Source organism: Dendropsophus ebraccatus, chromosome 6, assembly GCF_027789765.1.
Source record: "Dendropsophus ebraccatus isolate aDenEbr1 chromosome 6, aDenEbr1.pat, whole genome shotgun sequence".
Taxonomy (NCBI): Eukaryota; Metazoa; Chordata; class Amphibia; order Anura; family Hylidae; genus Dendropsophus; species Dendropsophus ebraccatus.
The window spans coordinates 123995572-124015618 of record NC_091459.1 but is presented as its reverse complement, the minus strand read 5'-3'; the positions used below and the strand labels follow the sequence as shown (position 1 = coordinate 124015618).

Here is a 20047-nt window from a genome sequence, read left to right as displayed (position 1 = left end):
CACTGTGTCAGACTGGAAAGAATACACCCCTTCCTGCAGGACATAAAGCAGCTGATAAGTACTGGAAGACTTGAGATTTTTAAATAGAAGTAATATACAAATCTGTATAACCTTCTGAACCAGTAAATTTGAAAAAAAAAATATATATATTTTTCTCTGGAGTACCCCTTTAATTTTTTTAATGGTTCTATATACCAGGACTCAACTTCTGCACCCATCCAGTAATATATAAACAGTCTAGTCATACTTCTTTCTCGTCCTTTCTATTAAATTACTATTCCTTTTTAAGCTGTGTTATAAATATAGATAAGGAGAAGGCCGTATATAATGTATAATGTAGGCGTTCAGTATCTCCAGTGATGTTATTTTTATTAGCCGCATAAATGCCCTTATACACACATAAAACCGCTCTCTGACTTCCTGCATATGAAATGATAAGACATCTAGTTAATAGGTTTTATTATGCTTTACGCAGTGCAGCACGCACACATTATACCGCACTACAGACGGGGACTGCACGACCTAACAAGGAAATATTCTCTGTCTCTATATACTCTGTACATCAGATATTTCTTTTTATATACAGCACATAATGTCCTAAGAGGATCTATCCATCCATCCATCTATCTTGAGGCTACTTCATAAGGCAGTAGGCCAGTGTCCCTTGTGGCCACTATATCGTAGTGGACCAGAGTCATTCTGTAGCCTCTATATACTACATGAGACCAGCATAATTCACTCTGCCAGCACAGGCTAGGAGCGTTTTATAGACTCCCGAAAAGTATACAATGCTAGAAAATGTACCCGGCGCTGCCCGGGTATAAAGTGTCAGTGTGTTAATTAGATTTGTTCTAAGGTGCCCAGGAGGCCAAGCTAAAGGTATTGTTTCATCTGAGTTAATCAGTGGAATTAGTGTATACCTGTAGTGCATAGTTGGAGGGGTTCTGTATACCCACAATGTATAGTTTTTAGGGGTCTCGCATATCTGTAGTGCATAGTTGGGGGGGCTGTATACCTATAGTGTATAGTTGAGGGAGGTCCTGTATACCTGCAGTGTACAGTTGGTGAAGGTCCTGTATACCTGTACTGTATAGTTCGGGGGTCCTGTATACCTGTAGTATATAGTTGGTGGAGGTCTTGTATACCTGTAGTTTATAGTTTGAGGGTCTTGGATACCTGTAGTGTATAATTGGTGAGGTGTTGTATACCTGTAGTATATAGTTCGGGGATCCTGTATACCTGTAGTAAATAGTTTGAGGGTCCTGTATAACTATAGTATAGAGTTGGTGGAGGTCCTGTATACCTGTAGTGTATAGTTTGGGGTCCTATATACCTGTAGTATATAGCTGGTGGAGTTCCTGTATACCTGTAGTATATTTGGGGTCCTGTATACTTGTAGTATAGAGTTGGTGAAGGTGCTGTATACCTGTATTATAGAGTTGGTGTAGGTCCTGTATACCTGTAGTGTATGGTTTTGAGGTCCTGTATACCTTTAGTGTATAGTTTGGGGTCCTATATACCTGTAGTATATAGTTGGTGGAGTTCCTGTATACCTGTAGTGTATAGTTTTGGGGTCCTGTATACCTGTAGTGTATAGTTTGGGGTCCTGTATACCTGTAGTGTATAGTTTGGGGTCCTGTATACCTGTAGTATATAGTTGGTGGAGGTCCTGTATACCTGAAGTATATAGTTGGTGGAGGTCCTGTATACCTGTAGTATATAGTTTTGGGGTCCTGTATACCTGTATTGTAAAGTTTGGGGTCCTGTATACCTGTAGTATATAGTTTTGTGGAGGTCCCGTGCACTTGTAGTGTATAGTTTTGGGGTCCTGTATACCTGTAGTGTCCTGTATACCTGCAGGGTTGTAGTTACCCGTATGGCAGTGTTATTCAGTCACAGTGTGTCGGTATTGGTCATGTCTGGTATGGGGGTGTTATCCAGTCACAGTATGGCGGTATTGGTCAGGTCTGGTATAGCGGTGTTATCCAGTCACAGTATGGCAGTATTGGTCAGGTCTGATATGATGGTGTTATCCAGTCACAGTATGGTGGTATTGGTCAGGACTGGTGTGGCGGTGTTACCCAGTCACAGTTTGCCGGTATTGGTCAGGTCTGGTATGGCAGTGTTATCCAGTCACAGTATGGCGGTATTGGTCAGGTCTGGTATGACAGTGTTATCCAGCACAGTATGGCGGTATTGGTCAGGTCTGGTATGGCAGTGTTATCCAGTCACAGTATGGCGGTATTGGTCAGGTCTGGTATGACAGTGTTATCCTGCACAGTATAGCGGTATTGGTCTGGTCTGGTGTGGCAGTGTTATCCATTCACAGTATGGCGGTATTGGTCAGGTCTGGTATGACAGTGTTATCCAGTCACAGTATGGCGGTATTGGTCAAGTCTGGTGTGGCAGTGTTATCCAGTCACAGTATGGTGGTATTGGTCAGGTCTGGTGTGGCGGTGTTACCCAGTCACAGTATGGCGGTATTGGTCAGGTCTGGTATGGAGTGTGAAAATGAAAGCAGTAATCCTATTGGTTGCTAAGGTTAAGATTTTCCCATTCATCTCTATGGGGCGCCTCTCTTCCCCCTCCCCCTCCCCTCCTGTACATCTGGCGGGGACGGGACCTTCGCAATAACCTTCCCGGGCACCCAATTTATCTGTGTGCCAAATTTAAGGTCAAACGGTTCAGGCGTTTGGAAGTCTATAGAGGACAGACAGACAGACAGACAGACAGAAGGACAGACAGACAGACAGACTTTGATTTTTATTATATAGATATCCTACAGTCCATACTAAAGGAATATCTAGCTACTTTTTTTGTCGCCTATGAAAAGGAGTGACTTTCAAGTCAGAGAAGAGAAGCTTCACATGAGCCTCTTTTCCCTTCTGATGTCCTCATGTAGGTCACCAGGTTGGACTTGTGGCTGCCATATTACGTCTCTGCTAGGCCCGCATCCTACTACAGGACACTGCAGCTCACAACTGTGCTCAGCAAGCAGTGAAGTATACAAGACTCTGCCATCCCTACCTCAAGGGAAGAGGAGTGAATCTTGTTGCTTGTGTATGTATATGCTCATAGCAACCAATTACAGCTCAGCTTTCACTTTACCAAGCCTCATCAATATTTGAATGCTTAGCTGTGACTGGTTGCCATGGGCAACAAAGAACATTCCCACTTGATAAATCTCCCCATTATCATTACCCTGAACCAGTGGCTGTCAGGGAGAATTATGGCGCTGGCTTATAGTAAGATGGTCTTTGTTGCCCAGGGCAACCAATCACAGCTCAGCTTTGAAATTTTCATGAGCCCTTGTAAAATGAAAGCTGAGCTGTGATTGGTTGCAAATGGTGACTGGCATGAAATACAGGCACGCTACTAAAACTAAAACGAGATGTTCCCTTTAATAATTGATTTAAAGGGGTTGTCTGGCAGGATTTTTTTTATTCAAAGGGGCAGACTACTTAAAATAAACTAACTATTATTATTCCCCACTGCAAAGACGTAAAGCTTGTTTCATTTTTTCAAAATAAAAATTACAGCCAGAAAAACCCTCTAAGATCTCTGTTCATTTACAGTTCATGTACGGTTATTATAGTTCATTGCCCCTGTGACTATTTCATCACATTGTCCGTTAAGTAACACCTTAGGGTTAGAGTTTCTTCTAAATGAAACAACAACAAGGGCACATAGAAGGGCGCTATGATGGATCGCAGAACCATGATTCATGTGACACACTACAATAGCAGAGCTGAGTTTGTTACTGAATATTAAAGTTTACTGTAAGGCGAAAGGTTCACCTGCAGTCCTATGCAAATCACACAACACACTATAAATTTTTACCTATGACAAATTGCTACCTCTGCCACAGCGGCGTTCCTTCTCGTATGTGGGAAGATCCGCTCTCGTGGCACATAAATATGTGACTGTATTATAGCAAGTAGCGAGTGCGAATGAGTCATGGCGTCTCAGCGGACAGTGAAGCGCTAACCTCATTATCAGGAAACAATGGACGTTGCTTTGTTACCTTCTGCCGCATGTGGATTTTGTGTGTCAGCTGCATGTGTCTACAGGAGATAACAAATAAGCCTCATCATCCAAACATATCCGGGGAATAGAAGGTGTCGGGGCCAAGAGCGAAGAACATTACTGAGCACATACAAAGCAGAGAAATACTCTCATGTCTGTAGTCTACAGCAACCTGCCAGGGGATCAGTAATACTGGACCGGAGGAGTGCACAGAACTATCTATCTATCTATCTATCTATCTATCTATCTATCTATCTATCTATCTATCTTCTATCTATTATCTATCTATCATATATGTATTTCACATCTATCTATCATCTATCAATCTTCTATCTATCTACTATATATGTATTTCATATCTATCTATCTATCTATCTATCTATCTATCTATCTATCTATCTATCTATCTCCTATCATCTATCTATCTATCTATCTATCTATCTATCTATCTATCTATCTATCTATCTATCTATCTATCTATCATCTATCTATCTATCATATATGTATTTCACATCTATCTATCATCTATCAATCATCTATCTATCTATCTATCTACTATATATGTATTTCATATCTATCTATCTATCTATCTATTGTCACGGCCGCGGCGGCGCCCCGTGCTCCGGGCCGCCGCCGCGACTCCCCACTGCCCCATGCAGCAGCCGGTGTCCGTAGGCAGGGACCCGGCGCTGCTGTCACTTCGGCCCCGGGGGGCGCCTTACCTCTCCACGCTCCTGTCCGTCGCTGTGTCGGCCGGCGCGCGCGTCCCCGCCTCCTAGGGCGCGCGCGCGCCGGCTGTCTCAGATTTAAAGGGGCAGTGCTCTCCTAATTGGTCCATGTGCACAATCACTCCCTATAAATTCCAGCCCTGCCCCACTACAGGTGTTGGAGCCTCTACATGCTTCCCATAGCGTTTGGCCCAGCTCCCTGTTGTTCCTGATTCCTGTCCGCTACCTGGTCCCTAGTCCTTGTTCCTGATTCCTGTCCACTACCCGGTCCCTAGTCCTTGTTCCTGGTTCCTGCTTCCCCGTTACTCTATTGCTCCTGTCTTCAGCCTGTCTCCTGCGGTCACGACTACAGACCTCTGCCACTACCATCTCCTGCCTACTGCTCCTGCCACGCCTCGCCTGCCATCACCAGCAACCAAGCCAGGGGTAGCGACCTGGGGGTCGCCTGCCGCAGCAAGTCCATCCCGCCTTGCGGCGGGCTCTGGTGAAAACCAGCGGCCCCTTAGACTCCGCTCCCTGGTGAGGTTAGTGCCATCGCTGGTGACGGTCCAGTGGATCCACTACTCCAGGCGTTACAGTAGGCTCCAACCATGGATCCCGGCGAGGTGCCTGATCTCCGTGACGTCGCCAGAGTGGTCGCGCAACAGGCTCAACAAATCCAGCAACAGTCGCAGCAAATCCAGCAATTGACTGCCGCCCTACAGCAGCATGCTACAGCCCAGCGCTCACCACCACCAGCAGCCACCTCGAGACTTCGACTGGCCCTCCCGACTAAATATGGAGGCGATCCCAAGTTGTGCAGGGGATTCCTGGCTCAGTGCACCATGCATATTGAACTTTTAAGTAGTCAGTTTCCCACCGAGCGCTCTAAAGTGGCTTTCATCATCAGCCTATTGGAGGGTTGAGCTCTGGCCTGGGCTACGCCGCTGTGGGACCGAGATGACCCTGTTGCTGCCAATCTCCGAACCTTCCTGGCCGAGTTTCGCTCCGTCTTTGAGGAACCTGCCCGTGCTACTTCAGCTGAGACAGCTCTCCTCAACCTCTCTCAAGGGAGCTCCTCTGTTGGTGACTATGCCATCCAGTTCCGCACCCTGGCAGCTGAATTGGACTGGAACGAGGCCGCCCTATTAGCCACCTTCAAGAAGGGCCTTTCCACTCGAGTGAAAGATGTGCTCGCTGCCCGAGACCTTCCTACCTCCTTGAACGAACTCATTCTACTGGCTACCAGAGTCGACACCAGGTTTTCCGAGAGAGAGGAGGAGGTCCGACAAGAACGGCGTCTGAGTCTGCCCCGTCGCCATCCTCGGTTGGCACCGGTATTCCAAAATCCCGTTGCTCCTATGCCCCAGTCGTCTCCAGAAGTTCCTATGCAGGTGGATCGAGCTCGCTTGACGACTGAAGAAAGGGCCCGTCGACTAGAGCTGAATCTCTGCCTATACTGCGGTGGCGCTGATCACTTTCGGCAGAGATGTCCCCAACGTCCTCAGCGTCCGGGAAACGCTCGCACCTAGGTCCAGTGGGAGAGGTCTCCCTAGGTGTGAATGCCACCTCTCCAAGATTGACTATGCCAGTCTCCATCCAGACACCCTCAGGGCAAGTTCTCCAGACTACGGCCCTCATCGACTCTGGCGCTGCTGGCAGTTTCATTTCTGCTTCGTTGGTCCAAAGATGGCGGCTACCCGTGATACAGCTAGCCCAACCCCGGTCTATCTCTTCGATCACGAGCGAGATTCTTACCGAAGCTGTGCACTGCCAGACTGAACCCCTAGTCCTCCAGGTGGGCGCCTTACATCAGGAGAGGATCTCCTTCTACGTCTTGCGCCATTCCTCCTCCGCCATCTTGCTGGGTCTTCCTTGGCTGCAATTACATACCCCTAAGCTGGACTGGAGAACTGGGGAGGTTCTCAGCTGGGGCCAGGACTGTCCTAATAGGTGTCTGAGACCTCCTCAACCCAAGTGCTCCACGAGGTCACCTGCTAACGCCAAGCCTTTGTCTGGTCTACCGCACGAATACCAAGACTTTACTGATGTCTTCTCGGCCAAGGAGGCAGACTCTCTACCACCTCATCGGTCCTATGATTGCCCTATAGACCTTCTTCCTGGAACTTCTCCCCCACATGGTCGAGTATACCCTCTCTCTGTGCCTGAGACGGAAGCCATGTCCTCCTACATCCGGGAGAACTTACAGAAGGGCTTCATCCGTAAATCCACGTCTCCCGCTGGCGCTGGATTTTTCTTTGTGCAGAAGAAGGACGGTTCCCTCCGCCCATGCATAGACTACCGGGGCTTAAATAAGGTGACTGTCAAGAACCGCTATCCTCTTCCGCTAATCCCAGAACTATTCGACCGTCTCCGTGGAGCTAGGATCTTCTCCAAGTTGGATCTCAGGGGAGCGTATAACCTGATCCGTATTCGTGAAGGAGACGAATGGAAGACCGCTTTCAACACCAGAGATGGGCACTACGAATATCTGGTCATGCCATTCGGCCTATGCAACGCCCCAGCGGTCTTCCAGGAATTCGTGAATGATTTATTCCGCGATCTCCTCTACGTCTGCGTCATTGTCTATCTTGACGACATCCTGGTCTTCTCCCACGACCAGCAGACCCACGTGTCCCATGTACGACAGGTTCTACGGAGACTACGGGCCAACCGTTTGTATGCCAAGCTGGAGAAGTGCGTTTTCCATCAGCGCAGCCTGCCGTTTCTTGGATACATTGTCTCCGACCGGGGCCTACAGATGGATCCTGCCAAGCTCTCAGCTGTTCTCCAGTGGCCTCGTCCTGAGGGACTTAGAGCTATCCAACGATTCCTTGGATTTGCCAACTACTATCGGCAATTCATCCCTCACTTCTCTACCCTGGTTGCACCCATAGTGGCTCTCACAAAGAAGAAGGCGGATCCTAGACGCTGGCCTCCCGAGGCCGAACATGCCTTCAATAGCCTAAAGTCTGCCTTTGCCTCCGCTCCTGCTCTAGTCCGCCCGGATGTCTCCAAGCCGTTTTCTCTTGAAGTTGATGCTTCCTCTGTGGGCGCCGGAGCAGTCCTCTCGCAAAGGGACACATCAGGCAAGACCAGAACCTGCGGGTTCTTTTCTAAGACTTTTTCCCCTGCCGAGAGGAACTATACTATAGGAGATCGGGAACTCCTGGCTATTAAGCTGGCACTGGAGGAGTGGCGTCATCTCCTAGAGGGGGCTAAACATCCCGTTAACATCTACACGGACCACAAGAACCTCCTCTACCTCCAATCGGCTCAACGCCTCAATCCCCGGCAGGCCAGGTGGTCCCTCTTCTTCTCTCGGTTCAACTTCACCATTCATTTCCGTCCAGCCGAGAAGAATATCAAGGCCGATGCGTTATCCCGAGCATCCGATGTTATGGGGCAAGAGGAATCTCCTCGACACATAATACCTCCCGATCGCCTAGTACCAGTTGCCACTTCTACTCTGCAGCAGTTGCCTCCCGGTAAGACTTATGTGCGCCCCGCACTCCGTAAACGCATCTTGAAATGGGGTCATTCCTCTATGGTGGCCGGGCATCCGGGAGTTCTAAAGACCGGGCAACTGATCTCCCGCCACTACTGGTGGCCTAGCCTACTCCAGGATGTCAAAGACTTTGTGGCGTCCTGTACCATCTGTGCCAGAAACAAGTCCTCTCATCAAAGACCTGCCGGCCTACTTCAGCCCTTGCCAGTTCCAGACCGCCCCTGGTGTCATATAGGCATGGACTTTGTCACAGACTTACCTCCATCTGCGGGTAACACAGCCATCTGGGTTGTCACGGACCGCTTCTCCAAGATGTCCCACTTCGTGGCTCTTCCTGGATTACCATCATCCCCTCGCCTGGCCCAGCTGTTCTTTCAGCATATCTTCCGCCTCCATGGTCTTCCTCTTCATATAGTCTCTGACAGAGGCTCACAATTTGTCTCCAGATTCTGGCGTGCTCTCTGCTCTCTACTCCAAGTGAAGCTGGACTTCTCTTCGGCCTATCATCCCCAGACCAATGGGCAAGTGGAGAGGGTCAATCAGGTCCTTGGCAATTATCTTCGACATTTCGTCTCCGCTCGCCAGGACAACTGGTCCAGTCTGCTTCCTTGGGCAGAGTTTTCCTACAATCATCTGGACTCGAGCTCCACAGGCAAGTCACCCTTCTATGTGGTCTATGGACGTAACCCTCGTCCTCCTCTGCCTCTCTCTCCATCCTCTGAGGTCCCAGCCGTGGAGGAGTTGTTATCTGACCTGCAGTCAATCTGGGAACAGACTCGACAATCTCTGCTCAAGGCATCTGTCCGCATGAAGGACCAGGCGGATAAGAGAAGAAGACCCGCCATGAATTTTCTCCCTGGTGACAAAGTCTGGCTCTCGGCCAAATATGTCCGACTCAAGATTCCCAGCTACAAGTTGGGTCCTCGATTCCTCGGTCCTTTCTCGGTGCTAAAACGCCTCAACCCTGTCACCTACAAACTCCGCCTACCCCCTACAATGCGGATTCCAAACGCCTTCCATGTCTCCCTCTTAAAGCCAGTGGTCCTCAACCGGTTCTCCGATAAGGCTTCGCTCTCTGCTCCACAAGCCGTTTCTGACGACGTCTACATTGTCAAAGACATTCTGGCTATGAAAACTGTCAGAGGGAGACGATCCTTCCTAGTGGACTGGAAAGGATTTGGTCCTGAGGAGAGGTCCTGGGAACCCAAGGCTAACATCCTGGACCAAGACCTCATCAAGAGGTTCCTACAGGCCAGAAAGAGGGGGAGGCCAAAGGGGGGGGGTACTGTCACGGCCGCGGCGGCGTCCCGTGCTCCGGGCCGCCGCCGCGACTCCCCACTGCCCCATGCAGCAGCCGGTGTCCGTAGGCAGGGACCCGGCGCTGCTGTCACTTCGGCCCCGGGGGGCGCCTTACCTCTCCACGCTCCTGTCCGTCGCTGTGTCGGCCGGCGCGCGCGTCCCCGCCTCCTAGGGCGCGCGCCGGCTGTCTCAGATTTAAAGGGGCAGTGCTCTCCTAATTGGTCCATGTGCACAATCACTCCCTATAAATTCCAGCCCTGCCTCACTACAGGTGTTGGAGCCTCTACATGCTTCCCATAGCGTTTGGCCCAGCTCCCTGTTGTTCCTGATTCCTGTCCGCTACCTGGTCCCTAGTCCTTGTTCCTGATTCCTGTCCACTACCCGGTCCCTAGTCCTTGTTCCTGGTTCCTGCTTCCCCGTTACTCTATTGCTCCTGTCTTCAGCCTGTCTCCTGCGGTCACGACTACAGACCTCTGCCACTACCATCTCCTGCCTACTGCTCCTGCCACGCCTCGCCTGCCATCACCAGCAACCAAGCCAGGGGTAGCGACCTGGGGGTCGCCTGCCGCAGCAAGTCCATCCCGCCTTGCGGCGGGCTCTGGTGAAAACCAGCGGCCCCTTAGACTCCGCTCCCTGGTGAGGTTAGTGCCATCGCTGGTGACGGTCCAGTGGATCCACTACTCCAGGCGTTACATCTATCTATCTATCTGTCTTCTATCTATCATCTATCTATCATATATGTATTTCACATCTATCTATCATCTATCAATCTTCTATCTATCTACTATATATGTATTTCATTTCTATCTATCTATCTATCTATCTATCTATCTCCTATCATCTATCTATCTATCTATCTATCTGTCTTCTATTATCTATCTATCTATCTATCTATCTATCATCTATCTATCTATCATATATGTATTTCACATCTATCTATCATCTATCAATCATCTATCTATCTATCTATCTACTATATATGTATTTCATATCTATCTATCTATCTATCTCCTATCTATCATCTATCTATCTATCTATCTACTATATATGTATTTCATATCTATCTATCTATCTATCTCCTATCTATCATCTATCTATCTATCTATCTATCTATCATATATGTATTTCACATCTATCTATCATCTATCAATCTTCTATCTATCTATCTATCTATCTATCTATCTACTATATATGTATTTCATATCTATCTATCTATCTCCTATCTATCATCTATCTATCTATCTATCTACTATATATGTATTTCATATCTATCTATCTATCTATCTATCTCTTATCTATCTATCTCTCTATCTCTCTATCTCCTATCTATCTATCTATCTATCTCTCTATCATCTATCTATCTATCATATATGTATTTCACATCTATCTATCATCTATCAATCTTCTATCTATCTATCTATCTATCTACTATATATGTATTTCATATCTATCTATCTATCTACTATATATGTATTTCATATCTATCTATCTATCTATCTATCTATCTATCTATCTATCTATCTCCTATCTATCATCTATCTATCTATCTATACTATATATGTATTTCATATCTATCTATCTATCTCCTATCTATCATCTATCCTATCTATCTATCTATATCTATCTATCATATATGTATTTCACATCTATCTATCATCTATCAATCTTCTATCTATCTATCTACTATATATGTATTTCATATCTATCTATCTATCTATCTCCTATCTATCATCTATCTATCTATCTATCTATCTATCTATCTATCTCCTATCTATCTATCTATCTACTATATATGTATTTCATATCTATCTATCTATCTACTATATATGTATTTCATATCTATCTATCTATCTATCTATCTCTTATCTATCTATCTATCTATCTATCTATCTATCTATCTATCTATCTCTCTATCTATCATCTATCTATCTATCATATATGTATTTCACATCTATCTATCATCTATCAATCTTCTATCTATCTATCTACTATATATGTATTTCATATCTATCTATCTATCTCCTATCTATCATCTATCTATCTATCTATCTACTATATATGTATTTCATATCTATCTATCTATCTATCTATCTCCTATCTATCATCTATCTATCTATCTATCTATCTATCTATCTATCTATCTATCTATCTATCTATCATCTATCTATACATATCTATCTATCTCTTATCTATCTATCTCCTATCTATCTATCTATCTATCTATCTATCTATCTATCTATCTATCTATCTATCTCTCTCTATCTATCATCTATCTATCTATCTAATATGTATTTCACATCTATCTATCATCTATCAATCTTCTATCTATCTATCTACTATATATGTATTTCATATCTATCTATCTATCTATCTATCTATCTATCTATCTATCTATCTGTCTCCTATCTATCATCTATCTATCTATCTACTATATATGTATTTCATATCTATCTCCTATCTATCATCTATCTATCTATCATCTATCTATCATATATGTATTTCACATCTATCATCTATCAATCTTCTATCTATCTATCTATCTATCTATCTATCTATCTATCTATCTACTATATATGTATTTCATATCTATCTATCTATCTATCTATCTATCTATCTATCTATCTATCTCTTATCTATCTATCTATCTATCTATCTATCTATCTATCTATCTACTATATATGTATTTCATATCTATCTATCTATCTCTTCTGTTTGTTTTAAAACCCCAGACCAATCGGGTTTTGGCAGTCAGCTATGGGTCTGAGTTTTTATTTGATACTGGGATTTTAGTTCAGTTTGCTGTTGGAGTTTAAAGCACAACTCCGATGCAATGAAGGGAAAAAAAAATCCCTCCCCAACCTGATCTTCATACTTGCAGTTCTTGGGTCTGGTATGGGGGTCCAATTTTTTTTTTTACAATCTGGTTTGGAAACTCAGTTTATTCTAGGCTATGGTTTGTGCTATAAGTTTATTCTAGGGATGCCACACAGATACACCACTCCTCCTCATGAGTATACAGGAAGCGCTCTGCAGTCAGATCACTTCAGCTTCTTATAGATGAAAGGATTGGTGTACTAAGGGCTCCCAGTGCATCAAACCACAGAATAACATATTGATAAAACAGAGAATTTCAGAAAAACTGTGCTGAGAATGGAAGTAAGAAAACTATTTTCTTCCTTAACATCCCGACCCTATATTCTAGGGTCTGGTTTGAGGTTAGAATTCACACTAGGATCTGGACTTTTTTGTATGTCAAAATGTCACAAAATAGTACATAAACAAGAAACACCTGAGCATTCAACTGGTAATAACAGTTCTTTTTTCTTTCAAATCAACGGCTGGTTTCAGAAAGTTATATAGATTTGTAATTGACTTCTATTTAAAAATCTCACTATCTATCCAGTACTTATCAGCTGCTGTATGTCCTGCAGGAAGTGGTGTATTCTTTCCAGTCTGACACAGTGCTCTCTGCTGCCACCTCTGTCCATGTCAGGAACTGTTTAGATCTGGACAGTTTCTGACATAGAAAGAGGTGGCAGCAGAGAGCACTGTGTCAGATTGAAAAGTAAACAACACTTCCTACAGGACATTAAGTAGCTGATAAGTGCTGGAAGACTTGAATTTTTTTTTTTTTTTAATTGAAGAAAGTTACAAATCTATATAATTTTCTGAAACCAGTTAATTTAAAAGAAAAATGATTTTGGTTAGAGTAACTCTTTAAGGTTGGAAGTTTATCTGTGTATCTGTGTTTTATAGTGATTGTCTAAAGGCATACTGTTCAATGAATCAATGTTCAATAAAGCCAAAGCTTTATAATTGGGTATTTGCACAACTTGCAAAGGGATTGTAATAGTAAACATTCCGGGTCACAACAATCGGGCAGCAAAAGTACAAAATCAGAATCCAATAGGCAAAGTCAAAGTACAGGCAATATGGTCTGGGGCAGGCGGCAAGCAAGGGAGGTCAAAGATACAAGGCAAAGATCAGGAGAAGCAAAGAAACAGAAGACGCAAGCAGGCGGAGACAAAGTCAATAACCAGCAATGAGAACACAGACTGGGGTTATAGTACTTTTACGATAATTCGCCCAATCGCACAATTAATGATTTTGAATGAACGATGTTTTTTTTATAACGATCAGCATTTAGACGGAGCGATACATCGTACGGAAAATTCGCTATGCGATCGTTTTGCGATCGTTTAAGCCTATCTCACAAATAGGTGAAATCGTTGAAAAACTGTTTACACTGAACGATTTGCGAATTTTTTACGAACGGTCAACGATGATTTGAGAACATGTTGAAAGATCAAAATGAACGATTTATCGCTCGTCGTTTGATCGTTCGCTGCGTTTACACGTACGATTATCGTTCGAATTCGACCGTTATCGTGCAAAAACGAACGATCAATTGTTCCGTGTAAAAGGACCATTAGTTATATAGGAGGCCAGAGCTCTGGTCCAGAACACAATTGGACCATCCCCCTGATCTCCAAGCACAGACAGCTGAGATCCACTGGCAGGATGACCTGTCAGTCACAGCAGAACCAAAACAAAGATTAACCATGACATGGCCAGACAGAAATCAGCAGGTGCAGTCGGGTGTGTCCACCAAACAAAGTTGGCAGATAAATCAGTGTTCAGACACTGCAAAACAAAACACAGAAACAGAATACGAGAAATTCAGTGCCTTCTCGGCCGCACACACGAGGGGTGCATAACGCTCCGCAAAGATGCCATCCTGACAGTCCATATGTATATGTAAATGGTAGGCACATATTATGCAGTGAGACGCGGCTGCCGAGCGCACTGCGGCCCTTACAAACAAAACTTTATCTTCCACTTTGCGAAATGCCAAACTGCGCAGCCCAGCCGAGCTCCACAGAATTATTATGCAGATTGGTCCTTTTACCACCTCCCATTGAATACAACTCCGGGCTGTACAAAACATTGATGTCGCATTCACAATACAAACAGAATAACATTACATCGGGTGCCAAAAATATAAATATGCAATGTAGAGCAAATGGATCCGCGCCTTGTTCTTTGAATCTAATGAAACATAATGCTCTAGGGTTTAGCACTCCGCTATCAATACGGTTCTACAGCCAATCCTTATTGTTAATGGCGGAATAGAAAAGGCAATGCATAAAGGGGAAAGCTTAAAAAATAATTACCGCTGGACTGTAATAAAAAAAAAACTTACAGAAGCCGCGGCTCAACAATAATACAAATGCAATTCTGATTATTAATGCGGCAGTGGAAGAAAAACAGTATATAAAAGGAACCCTTCACATAAAGTTTACTGTAGACCGAAATATACTTATACCGGCACTGCCCCAAGGGCGTATATACAGCAACCCACTTTATACCACTTCAATATGCCATAGAGCACATGGATGCTGGAAATCCTTCTAACCAGCCATAGTTTGTGGGAAAATCAAGCAACACATGTTCGATTTCCCTGCAGTGCCTCCACAGGGGAGATATGGCATTGCACAGTTCTCACTAAAACCAATGAACAATGTGTGTAACAGTCTTCTTTTTCCATATAAAATTTTTGGGGGGAGAATCCCTTTGAATAAGGACAAAAGTTTTGGTCAGTTTGATAAATTCTTCATGGGAAAATGTCCTTAAACAGTGCGAGTATTAAAGGTGCAAGGTTCTCTCATGCTGGGTATACACATTAAACTTGGGGGACTAGCCAACCCTCCAATATGTATGGGGTTGGAGTTCAGCCAGTAGACAAGCCAACTGCAGTGTAGTGTTGTCACAATACCAGAATTTTGAGTTCGATACCAATACCAACTTTTTTTTTTTCAATGCTCGATACCAATTCGATACTTAATAAATTTTATTTAAAAAAAAAACCCACAAGAATAGAGATGCGCCCGTACGGACCGTATTATTTTAAAACTAAAGTTTGCCTTATTTAAAATAAATGTTCTTAAAAAAATTGCCCTATTCTCACTCCTAACACTTTTTTATCTTTTAGCCTGCATGGCTGTGGGGTGATCTGTAGTTTTGTTTGGTAGCACGTTTTTATGTGGTACTGAATTTGGTGGTTTCTCCGCTTGCACCATTTACCGTGCGTCATCAGGAAGGTGATAATCTTATAATATGCACAATAACACTTCAGCTATCAGGGGGATGATGGGAACTGTAGTCATGTAACACACACTTCAGCTATCAGGGATGATGGGGGTTGTAGGCATGTAACACACACTTCAGCTATCAGGGATGATGGGGGTTGTAGGCATGTAACACACACTTTAGCTATCAGGGATGATGGGGGTTGTAGGCATGTAACACACTTCAGCTATCAGGGATGATGGGGGTTGTAGGCATGTAACACACACTTCAGCTATCAGGGATGATGGGGGTTGTAGGCATGTAACACACACTTTAGCTATCAGGGATGATGGCAACTGTAGTCATGTAACACACACTTCAGCTATCAGGGATGATGGGGGTTGTAGGCATGTAACACACACTTCAGCTATCAGGGATGATGGGGGTTGTATACATGTAACACACTTCAGCTATCAGGGATGATGGGGGTTGTAGGCATGTAACACACACTTTAGCTATCAGGGATGATGGGGGTTGTAGGCATGTAACACACTTCAGCTATCAGGGATGATGGGGGTTGTAGGCATGTAACACACACTTCAGCTATCAGGGATGATGGGGGTTGTAGGCATGTAACACACACTTTAGCTATCAGGGATGATGGCAACTGTAGTCATGTAACACACACTTCAGCTATCAGGGATGATGGGGGTTGTAGGCATGTAACACACACTTCAGCTATCAGGGATGATGGGGGTTGTATACATGTAACACACTTCAGCTATCAGGGATGATGGGGGTTGTAGTCATGTAACACATGACAGGCGCTCAGGTAGCCGCCTGTCATGTTCTCTGCACTATACTCTGTTAAACTACGCTATTTTGTAGTTTAACAAAGTATTGATACCAGGAAATCCTGGTACCGAACCGTTTTTTTTGCCCCGAAAATCGATAGTAGTATCGATTTTTCGGTGCATCGTGCATCCCTACTGCAGTGGTATCCAGCAATTAATTAACTAATTAATTAAGAGATATATCTGTAGTGGTTGGTCTATGGCTACATGTCTGGTCATCTTGAGTGTCCATGGATTCATGGAGACCTAAAGGTTCTATTACAAAGGCCAATAGGGGCCCGATAATAACTGTAAACGAGCGCCGATTGCTATTTGCTATTACACGGCCTGATAATCGTTTAACAAGGGCTGCATGGACATTGTTACCAATGTCCTTGCAGCCCTTGCTTAAACTGTATACATTACCTATCCATGCTGCAGGGCTCCTCTTGCCCTTTGCTTCTCCCTGGGTCCCGTGCGCTCCAGCTTCAGAGCGGCCTGTCTAAGCTGACAGGCCGCTCACCCAATCACTGGCCGTGGCAGTCCTGACCTGTGATTGGCTGAGCGGCCTTTCAGCTCAGACAGGCTACTCTGAGGCTGGAGTGCGCGGGACCTGGGGAGAAGCAGAGCCCAAGAGGAGCCCTGCAGCATGGATAGGTAATGTATACAGTTTGGAAATTGTCAGCCACCATCCACGCACTGCTATTACACGTAGCGATGCGTGGTCGGTGCTCAACAATTATAGGTCCAAACCTATTTCAACGATCAGCCGATGATCATAGTCATCGGAGCGATTATCGGCCAGATAGGGCCTATTCGGCCGATTATCGTTCCGTGTAATAGTACCCTAAGAGAGTCCAGAATTGATAGAGGGAGAAAGAACAGCTAGATTACTGACAGGCCACACTGTACGGTCAGTGTGAGACAGTTACTTCCTTTAGCCGATTCTTTATCTGCTGACTCTTTGGGGGCATTTATCCCTCCCGGCACCAATGTAAAGAGACAGAACAGTGCAAAAGTTTTGTGCAAGCACAACAAATATTGTGGAAAACTCCCACTTTGTGCAGAAAAGCAAAAGCAGAGCTTGTTCAAAACAATTTAAGCAAATAGATAACTTTTCAATTTATTTACTCTGTGATGGCGCGGGGAATGATAAATTGACCCCTTTCAACCCCTTTCAACCTCTTCCTGACAGACCAAACTGATAAACAACCATACCCTCAACCCAAATTTTAGACGCTGATAATTGTCTATTTAGGAAGAACAATTAACCACTCATTAGTTGATTATTATTATTTATTTTTTTATTTTTTATTTATTTTTATTTTTTAATTCACATGGCCACACAGCGGCAGGGGGGCTATTCTATATGAGGGGAGGGGGAAGGGATGCAGTTGGGCTATTCTATATGTGGGGGGGATTGCACAGGGGGGGCTATTCTATATGTGGGGGGGGGGGGAATTGCACAGGGGGGGCTATTCTATATGTGGGGGGGGGATTGCACAGGGGGGGATTCTATTTGTGGGGGGGATTGCACAGGGGGGGCTATTCTATATGTGGGGGGGATTGCACAGGGGGGGTATTCTATATGTGGGGGGGGGGATTGCACAGGGGGGGCTATTCTATATGGGGGGGATTGCACAGGGGGGCTATTCTATATGGGGGGGATTGCACAGGGGGGGGGCTATTATACAGGGGGACTATTCTATATGTGGGGGGATTGCACAGGGGGGCTATTTTATATTGGGGGATTGCACGGGGGGGCTATTATACAGGGGGACTATTCTATATGTGGGGGGGATTGCACAGGGGGGGTTATTCTATATGTGAGGGGGATTGCACAGGGGGGGGGGGCTATTCTATATGGGGGGATTGCACAGGGGGGGCTTTTCTATATGGGGGGGATTGCACAGGGGGGCTATTCTATATGGGGGGGTTTGCACAGGGGGGGCTATTATACAGGGGGACTATTCTATATGTGGGGGGGGGGGATTGCACAGGGGGGGGCTATTCTATATGGGGCGATTGCACAGGGGGGGCTATTCTATATGGGGGGGATTGCACAGGGGGCTATTCTATATGGGGGGGATTGCACAGGGGGGGGCTATTATACAGGGGGACTATTCTATATGTGGGGGGATTGCACAGGGGGGGTATTCTCTATGGGGGGATTGCACAGGGGGGCTATTCTATATGGGGGGGATTGCACAGGGGGGGTATTCTATATGTGGGGGGGATTGCACAGGGGGGGCTATTCTATATGTGGGGGGGGATTGCACAGGGGGGGGTATTCTATATGTGGGGGCGGATTGCACAGGGGGGCTATTCTATATGGAAGGGATTACACAGGGGGGGCTATTCTATATGGGGGGGATTGCACAGGGGGGCTATTCTATATGTGGGGGGGATTGCACAGGGGGGGTATTCTATATGGGGGGGATTGCACGGGGGGCTATTCTATATGGGGGGATTGCACAGGGGGGGCTATTCTATATGTGGGGGGGGGGGGTTGCACAGGGGGGGTATTCTATATGGGGGGGATTGCACAGGGGGGCTATTCTATATGGTGGGGATTGCACAGGGGGGCTATTCTATATGGGGGGATTGCACAGGGGGGCTATTTTATATGGGGGGATTGCACGGGAGGGCTATTATACAGGGGGACTATTCTATATGTGGGGGGGATTGCACAGGGGGGGCTATTCTATATGGGGGGGATTGCACAGGGGGGGGGCTATTCTATATGGGGGGGATTGCACAGGGGGGGCTATTATACAGGGGGACTATTCTATATGTGGGGGGGGGGATTGCACAGGGGGGGGCTATTCTATATGGGACCTGCAGAACCTTTATACAGCTGGGATCTACCTCTGTATCAGGGGTGTCAAACCCGTCCCTCCATGTGTTGCAAAACTACAATTCCCATCATGCTTTAGCTGTCCAGGGATTGTAGTGTTGTAACAGCTGGAGGGACGGAGTGTGACACCTGTTTTCTATTGTCACTGCTTTGGGAGAATTATGATCTTTATATAGTGGCTGTTATTTGGTGACAGTATAGTGGTGGTATCCAGTCACCGTATGCTGAGAGTAGTGGCCATGGTGTGATGGTATTACTCGTCCTGTGTATTCTGGTATTATTGGTAATATTAGTGGTTTATATAGTGGATTGTATTCAGTCACAGTGTAGCGGTATTATTCATTATGTGGTGGTAATGGCCGTGCTCATGGTGGGGTGATATTATTTGTTACTTATATACTGGTAGTATAGGAAATATTGGTGGGTTTGCTTAGTGACAGTATGGCAGTAACGTGTACAGTATGGGGATAATATTTGCTTACAGGTGTTATTAACTATGACAGTATTATGCACAGAAAATTTTTGCCTATGCTACCATTATATATCCTAAAATTTGTCCTGGGGCCTTACTTATACCTTAGATAGATAGATAGATGAGCTGCAATACCTCACACAAACTGAAGAAGAGTGTGGGGCTGTTTCTGGAAGAAGGTGGCCATGTTTTTCTCCTTAATCTGTGAGGTCCATACCAGGTCTAGGGCTGTAGATCTCAGCAGACAGGTGTGAGGGAGATATCACTGACAGGACC

The 20047-nt window shown here is 45.3% G+C and overlaps 1 protein-coding gene across 2 annotated transcripts in view; it reads right to left on the bottom strand.

The window, feature by feature from the left end:
- The window catches only part of PTCHD4 (patched domain containing 4), a 98150-nt gene that overhangs the window by 20381 nt on the left and 57722 nt on the right, over positions 1-20047 (bottom strand). The window lies entirely within an intron of this gene.